Source organism: Arachis hypogaea, chromosome 11, assembly GCF_003086295.3.
Source record: "Arachis hypogaea cultivar Tifrunner chromosome 11, arahy.Tifrunner.gnm2.J5K5, whole genome shotgun sequence".
In the NCBI taxonomy this organism is placed as follows: domain Eukaryota; kingdom Viridiplantae; phylum Streptophyta; class Magnoliopsida; order Fabales; family Fabaceae; genus Arachis; species Arachis hypogaea.
The window spans coordinates 7,147,401-7,156,687 of record NC_092046.1 but is presented as its reverse complement, the minus strand read 5'-3'; the positions used below and the strand labels follow the sequence as shown (position 1 = coordinate 7,156,687).

The 9,287-nt window shown below is 31.1% G+C and overlaps 1 long non-coding RNA gene across 1 annotated transcript; it reads left to right on the top strand.

Moving 5' to 3' along the window:
* The first annotated feature begins 1,685 nt into the window (after positions 1-1,685).
* On the top strand, positions 1,686-2,324 carry LOC112723775 (uncharacterized). Its single transcript, XR_003163161.2, has 2 exons — positions 1,686-1,835; positions 2,107-2,324. It is a non-coding gene; the product is annotated as an uncharacterized lncRNA (long non-coding RNA).
* Positions 2,325-9,287: the final 6,963 nt, after the last annotated feature.

Genomic DNA, 9,287 nt, shown 5'->3' with positions numbered 1-9,287 from the left:
TTGCTATGCATTAATTGGGAATGCCTAATTGATTATATTCTGTTAGCTGTTGTAATTGCTACTTGAACTACTTGTTATCTACCTGTGCTTGCTTTGTTTGTTTGTTTGTTTATGCGGATTATCGGAGATGGAGGAACGGAGGAAAGGTGAAAGAGTTTAGTGGTTAAATTAAGTTTAAGTTAGGTTGAATAACCCTTAGAAGATCACCCCTTTTTATGGTTGCTGTTTAGAACTTTAAGCTTTATAATCTGAGTGTTGGCGTTCTAGGATTGCCTCTGGCATTCCCAGGACCTTATATATTATGTGCGTTGCACCTTTACCATGCTGAAAACCTCTGGTTCTCACCCCATACTGTGTTGCTATTTTTCAGATGCAGGTCGGGAGGCTCCTCGGTAGGCATCTGGACTTCTGAAGCGGAGTGATTTTTGGGTTTCTTTTGCTATATAGTTTATGTATATATGTATGCACTTAGCTTTCTCTTCGAATAGCTTGTTTATTTTGTTCCTCTTAGAGGTTTAAGGAGTGTTAAGGTTTTATCTTTGTATTTTACGTTGATGGGAGATGTATACATGCATGTAAATATTCTCCGGCCAGCCTTAGCTTTGCAGGCTGAGTTAGGAGCTAGTTATTCTGTATCCTTGACTCGCTATTCTCTCTTTTGTCGATTTATACCTATGATCTTTAGGTTTCTTCGCATGCAAGTTATCTCTTTTCTGAGTGTTGCGCTTTTCATTTTGCAATTTTGCTTTACCCATTTTTTAAGGCTCCTCGTATACTGTATTCTTTCTATTATTATACTATATATATTTTTTATTTTAGAGGTCGTAACACCTCACCACCTCTGCTTTACATCCTAGGTGTAAAGCTCTATGTGGTAGGGTGTTACACACATAGCATTACATAATGATTATCCGAAACCGAAACCCGTACCTTAGTTGATGGCGGTCCCAACTTCTTGAGTCTTTCTCTCTGACCAATCCAAGCATCACTCAATTCCTCACAAATCCAAGCTTTAATCAACTCTATTCAATCTAATTTCATTCAAATTACACAATGTTCATACTAAGGTTTCTCACAAATTAGGGGTAAATAAGAGGAAAGAATTTCCATATTCCATATGAACATGGGTTAAAACCCCGCTAAAATTTGAGCTTGAACTTCTCCTAAAGTATCAAAATCACAATTTTCAATACCCACACTACCCAAAACACGAAATCAGTGAGGGCGACACATAGCCGCAAACGGGTCGTCGATCGGAGCTCTGGTTCGTGAGAAAAGTGAATTTAAAGTGGGTGGTGAATAGTGTTCTTCTCTTCCTCTCCTCACTCTTGAGCTCTCTCTCAATATTGTTGAAAATGAATGAAATTTAGACGGAGTCACATTTTTTGGCACTTTAAGTGAAGGGTATTTTTGTCCTTTTGTTCATTGGCCCTACTTGGGGCCAAAATTTTAAAGATATGTGTTCCAATTTGTATTCTAAATATTTTTCTGGTCATTTTTATATTTTTATTTTTCTCATACGCAGTACCGAACAATTATAAGTGTATATTGTCAGTTATAATGCCGGTACGTATTTTTCTATAAATAATTATATTTTTGCACTCCAAATAATTTTCTAAGTTCATTTATCTGTAAATTTTCAAATTATGAGATTTAAATTTTTAATCTAAACCAGGCATTTTTAAATCCTCTTAACTCAATTTTAATTATATAATTGACTAGTTAAAAATTTCAGGTCTTACAGTTGATAGAGGTGGTTTTCATTTTATTGCAACCGATTTTACCCTAATAAGCATGATCTTGCTGCTCGCAGAATCGAGACTATTAGATACCAGGTTTGTCACCGTCTCGAAAAGATAAAACAGTTCCATGGTTTCAATTTTTCTACCTTAAAACTATTGTTTGTTTGTACTAGAATTTGTCTATTATCAAGTGAATTTGGTATTATTGTGATTTTTAGAAAGTTGTTGAGTTCTTTTGGTTCAATATACATTGCTGAAATTTAATTTTCACTGTTATTCTAAAATATTTATTTGGCATGATAAATTAGGATTATTAGAATAGAAAATTGAGATTTGCTTTTGCTCCCTTATTTAACATTTATAGATAGAAGCAGGAGGTGATGCTGATTTGAGGAGAAAAGTTAGAAGAAAAATTAAACCTATGGCTGCAACATTTGAGAGACAAATGTTTAATTGATTGGATGAGGTTTGAGATTTATAGCTATCATACATTTGTAAAGCTATTTTGGCATGGATGAATTAAGATTTTTGTTTATATTTGATGAAAATCATGTATTGCTTTTAATTTTCTATAATTTGTGAGATATTCAATAGATATGTGTGTACTTTTTGTTTGGTCTTATATGAGCAATGAGCTTAGTTTTGGCTGTTGATATACATGTGTGCTACTTAGATGCAAATTCTCTTTCAAAGTTTTATAATTATCTGTAATTTCAACTACTAATGGATCAACTATTTTGATGTTACACTCAGTCAATTATCTATAATTTGTAAAATTGCTGATTACTTTTGATTTTGACTCTGAATAAACATGAGTTTAGATATATTGTTTTACGTGTTTTGATGATTTGTTTTCATGGCTTCTAAGAAAGATTATACATCAATAAATTAGGAATTTTGCCAGAGCTAGTTCTCCTTTATTAACCCAAGTTTCAACACTTTCAACTTGTAAAAAGCAAGATCTTATAGCTAACTTCTATGGGTTTATTTGACAACTGGGAGTGCAATAATGGATAAGATTTAGGGAGAAGAGATTGCTAAAGTATTTGTTGGATTCTCTATTTGGACTATAGATCTTTGTGGTAGGCCAGATTTTAGAAAACATTAATCATGAAGTATGAATTATTAGATAATTTGTAGTACTGTGTCTATATATGTATCATGTATCACATTATGCACCACATTTTAAATGTAGAATTTATCAAGAGAAAATTTTTCTTGATGTAATTATTGAGATTTGCCACTAGAATATTTAATGGCTAGTTTGTTCGAGCAAAATGGTATTTTGAGTTGAGATTGAACAAGATTTATAATAAAATTTATTATTATGAATGTAATGAAATGCTTTATTTTGTTGGAATTATGTATTATGTATAAGTAATAATGTATAAGTGTTGAAAAAATAATTTTAAAATAAAAAATAGATGGTTGTTGATTGTGTAACAATAATGATTATGATTAAAAAAAACATCTAAAGTTTTAGTGGCAGTAATGATGACAACTAAAATGAATAATATGCAAATTATAAAATTAGTTTTAGTGGTCATATAAATTGTCACTACAAGTTGTAGAAGTTTTACGGCTACCAAAATTTTTTAGCGATAAAGTATAAGACGGCTAATATTTTATTGTTGCTAAAAACAAAAAAAATGACCACTTAAAGTGATTTTTTAGTAGTGTTGAGCTAGTTGTACATCTTAAATTTTGATTTGGTCTTTAATAGAAGATTGTCAGAGGCAGGATTTTATTATTTTATGCTAGTCTGAAATATAGTTTAGATAGTATTTTTATTGGTCAATATTCGGTATTATTTATATATGATTTGTATAGAGAAATTTTTAGGGGTTAATAATTTTTATTATTTTTTGTCATTATTTAACTATCACAAACACTAAATTATTTTTAATAAATAAATTTTATTAATTTAGGTGTATGTAAACTTTGAAAAAATATGACTGCAAACTGTATTGATTTATGTGTACAAAACTCTGATAATATAAATATAGATACAAGCTATATATTTTTTGTATACAAAATTCTTATAAATATAAGTATAAATTATTGCTGACTAAATACTAACTAAAAATGATAATATTTGTCGACCAAATAGCATTAGATATATATTGGCTTAGAGAAAATTACATTCTTTTAATAATATTATATTGTACTTGATATATATTGGCTTGGAGAAAACTACCTTCTTTTAATAATAATGTCAACTCTATGAGTTTATGACTTCAATTTGTCATTTATTGGTGCGATAAATTGACAACGACTCGTGTGTTTTGTGCCATTAATAGGAAAATAAAATTTATACATGCTTTTGTTTGTGTAATGTAATTATTAGATATATTAGTTGTGTAAAAAGTCAAGTGGAATAATGATGCTCATGTTATTTGTTGGTTGTAACTTAAACATGACAAACTAATTACATACAGTGAGGATGTTACACAACAATATGCACATAAAATACGTCATACATGTAGGGATGGCAACGGAGCGGGTAGGGGCGGATTTTTGCTTTACCCGATCCCGCTCCCTACAAAAATCTACATCAAATTCGCCCCGCACCTATCCGCAGGTAGTAAAATGTTAAACTCTAACCCGCTCCGTCCCTATCCGCCCCGATAATTATTAAATTCAACAAATAAAATTAAATTTTATAAATTATATAACCACCATTTACATACATAACATAAATTAAAGTAAAAATTTAAATATGATATAATATTATTAATTATTTTACTAATTATTTTGTATATTTACGTATATTATATATTAAATATATATATATATATATATATATATATATATATATATATATATATACCGGGACGGGTAGGGGCGGGTTTAACCTAAACCCGATCCCGTCCCGCCCCGCACAAGAACCCGCTCTGGTGCGACGGCGGATAATTACCTGCTTCGAATAGGTAAAGGTGGGGTGGATACCCACGAATTCGGATAGTGTTGTCACCCCTACATATATGCACAAGCTAAAGTAAGGAAAGAATGTTACCTCGTGACATTATTTATTACTTGTTTTCAACACCCACAAAATAGTAAATAGAATATATAATATAGATAGATAAATAGATCGATAATTTATAAAAACCCAAGCTTAATTAATATATAGAATTGCTAAAAGCCATAATAAGGAACCGCCATTTTTATTAATACTTCTTGTAGCACTCTCTAACGCAACGTATATTCGCCATAGTCCCCCTGTGATATTGTTTGTTGCAATCCTCAATACATTCCTTGAGCGCAGTACTACTATCTGCAATATAATATATTTGATTCAAAGGTTGCTCAAAAATAATGTTTCTAGATTCATTACTAATGGCAGAATAAATAACCATCTCAATTATTAATATTGCAAGTGCTAGTTTTACACCGTATCTACCCATGGATCTCTTTTCTTGGGATTAGAAGTTTACATAGCCCAGCTTATATACATGCGTAGAATTTTTTTTTAATATATTTTTTGTATGCAACATGATTATAGGATTAGGGCATTATTCATTTCTTAATTAGTTCGTGTCCCCTCCATATACTAAGAGCTACAAGCTAAGTTATCAATATAATCAAAACAAAACAAAAACTTATCATTATAGCAAAGATTTATTTTAGAATGGTTTATATATTATTTTGATTAAATTGAATTATTGCCTCTTGAATTTGACACATTTCAAGAAATAGTCATTATACAAAAATGTTTTTTTAATGTTACATAAGAACTTATATGATTGGTTGTCAGATAATGCTTAATATTAAATATAAACTACATTTTGCTTTTATAAAAACCTTAAAAATGTATGTAGAGATCATGTTGTATGTTACAAAAATGACCTTTAAAACTCAAGAATAAATCTTATCGCACTACTATTGGATCATCTATTAATAATATATTAAAATAGAGCTTAAAGTAATCTTTAGATGCATTGTTAGTTTTTTTAGTTTTCTATTATATATTATGACATGTCAGTTTAAGCGACTAATTCACATAAATTGACTACAATTTTCTATCTTTACTTTATGATATAGAATTTTTATTGTATTTTTATTTCTTCATAATAACTTATCTTTATATAATATTGTAAGATTCTTTTTCAACCTTAACTTTTCATATTCTCTTTATCTCTTACCCTTTATTTTTATCTAAATTACACTATTGCTTTTAATATTAGTTCTTTTTAATAGGTATAAATTTAATTAAAATCTAATTCCTTCTCTTTTCCTTTCATAGCCACTACAAATAATTCGAACCAATTAAAATTTAATCAATTTGATGATTCTTATTTTTCTCTCAATTCAAATCAACCCAGCCCCGTGAATACCCATATTTCTCATTACTACACACCACACTTCACATCATATTCCCTTCACACTTTACCTGGTTGGCCATTTATAATTCCATAGGTAGAACATGTATTATGAAGTTCCATGCCTTAATCAGTAGTTGTCATTCCTTCTCTTTTATTTTTTTTTAATGAAAAGTGATAAATTTCGAAGAATGATGAAGTCATATGAACTGACATAGAATGTACTATAATTATTGATGCTTTTATGCGATTTATGCGTTTTTTTATTATACCTATAAAAATAAAAATAAAAAGTTGAAGAAAAAAATTATTTTATAAAACTTTAGCAAAATCAATATAATTATTTCTTACAAACATAATGAAAAATAATTCTTACTAAAAAGTTATCAATAGAGGAAGTTAAAAAATGGCTCTACACAAAATAGTCAAGTGAGATTGAAGACATTATTATTTTAATTTATTCTATTCCCAAAATCAAATATAGTATAAAGTACGAGACATTTATATATATTGATCACCATGGTATTTTGTATGTGCTATCAAGAACTGAACTTCAATTCAATTCAACAAACCTTGTGGCTCAAATTTAGCGAGAATTATAGGTTACTACTTGAACTTCGCCTATCTCATTTGATTGTACATTATTGATGTTATTTTACCCGAATTTCATAAAGCATTGAAAGCAAGTATAGCAGCTTCCAATATAAGTTTTAACAATTTCAAACCTAAATAAACTTTCAAAGTATTGATTTCATGTATTATCATGGGCTACTTCTAGTAAGATTCAAATCACTTTTTGAGATTGTGTTTTATTTCATACAAACGAATACTTTAGATACTTTTGTTAATAATTTATTAATCACTTAATTCTATTCATCAATTCTACGCCTATATAAGACACCTATTTTTATATTTCAAAGGAGACTCACATGATAAGTTTTATAAGTTCTATTTCATGTCTAATCTTCTATGTTTATAGAATTATTACCCATTCTCTATGTTTTTCTTATACTACTAGAAAACTAGTTATTACAGACGGATATTTTCGACGGATTTTATCCCACGGAAATACAGACGGAATTTGCAAGAAATTTTTTGTCGAAATAAAAAAAATGACTTAGTATAAATTACAGCTAGAAAATAGAATCCGTCGATAATTTTATCAGAAAAATTAATTTTTTTTCGTGAAAAATGGTTACCAATAAAAAATCTGTCTGTAATTAAATGAATAAAAATGCTACATTTCATTAAATTAATATAGACAAAAAATCTGTCTGTAATTTAAAATAATCCGTCGAAAATAATAAGTTAAACCTAGCATTCATCGAGCTCCATTCACAGCACACAAATCAAACAACCTAAACCTAGCATTCCTCACCCTTCTTTTCTGTCAACGGCTACTTCTTCTCCTCCTCTCCCCACCCACAGCGCCACCACCGGCCACCCTAACCGCCGCAGCTACCTTCTCCTTCTTCTCCTCTTTTTTAAACACTGAACCAGTAGAACACAGCCCCTGTTTCTCTCGTTCTTTCTAGTTCGCAGAACAAAGCAAGCTCAAGCTCCACCACCGCCGCGCCTCTCTCTCTCTCCTTTTATCCTCCTCAGTTCTGGCTACAGCCATCATCTCTTCCAGCGCTACAGCCATCATCTCTTCCAGTCAATGTCGTGGCTACCTTCGCACAAGCCCTAGCTCCCTGGCGACCAAAATCGGTTCCACCGTTAGCCGCGGTTCCACCTCTCTCTTTCCTCCTGTTCGAACCGTAGAGACCTGGGCATCCTTCTTTCCCTCTATGCTGTTTTGATTGTCTCTGCGTCCAGGTTTTGGTTTCAAAATTCTTTTAATTTCTGTTGGGTTCAATTAATTTTGTTTAGTTAGTTTGATTTTAGTAATTAGTTTAGTTAGATTTGTTTTCTGATTAGTGGATTTTTAGGTTGTTAAAATTGGATTAGATTAGGTTTTGATTCTGAATAGTTGAGAAATGTTTAGATTGTTAATCTAGATTGCTGAACATTGCTGAACGTTGTTAATATGAGCTTGGTGAATGTTGTCTAGAACAGAAATTTAATTAAGTTAATGGCTTCTTCTCGGTAGTTTTGCGTTTGGAGTATTAGAAGAATTGTGTTTCTGCTTATCTATTCAACTATTCTGCATATCATTGTTTTGTCAACTAACATGCACTTTGTTTACCAGGCACTCCCTTATTATCCCAAAATCTCATTTTTCTTCACTGGATGCTACTCCTCCATCAGTGAGTAACTACTCATAAGATTGAAATTATGGCATTTTTTCTGTCTTTACCCTCTTAAATAAATCCCTGGTTGCTTCAATTTCACTTCAATTCACATCAATGTTAGCTTGACTAAACTAATCACCCACTAAAGTTGCTTGATCCATCAATCCCTGTGGGATCGACCTCACTATAAGTGAGTTTTACTACTTGATGCGACCCGGTACACTTGCCGGTGAGTTTTTGGTGTTGAAATTCTGTTTTCAACCCATCATACGTGTGGGCGTACGTTTTACCAAAAATTTTACTAAGTCTAAATCTTGCAGATTTACCATTTTAAACCCCAAACTTCCGAAGTGCATAACTTTTTCGTCTTAAAACATTTTTCATCCGTTCTTTGAACAGCATAAACTTCACAGACCCAATTTTCATTTAAAATAAGTTTGAAATAATTTGGGATTCGGAAGCCGAGTTATGCCTCGCCAAAGTTCGGCCAAAAATCAAAATTTCACAAAACTTCAAAACCTCATTTTCATTAAAAGTTACTCCCAGTTCAATACCAAACCTGCAAATCATTACAATCATCTCTTCCTCAACACCACAACAATCTCCATAATATACCATACCCCAAAACCAACAAAACATAACCTTACTATTACCACAATGATCCTTCCAAGCCTACCATATCTTAACTCAACAAATTCATGCATCAATATCTCATATACATCAATAAATTCAATATGTTCATATTCAATATACATGTTTACACATATCACCATCATTTCACCACTTATCATTCATTCCACACACACCAAAACCAACACATGATTCTTATCAAGATTACTAGGCATTAAACATACACATACATTCCAACCTATCATATGGTCACCTAGCCTAAGTTTTCATAGAACATTACATATTAAATACGCGAAACCTAAACCATACCTTGGCCGATTTTCACGTTTGTCCAAGGCAACCCACTAAGCCAAACACAG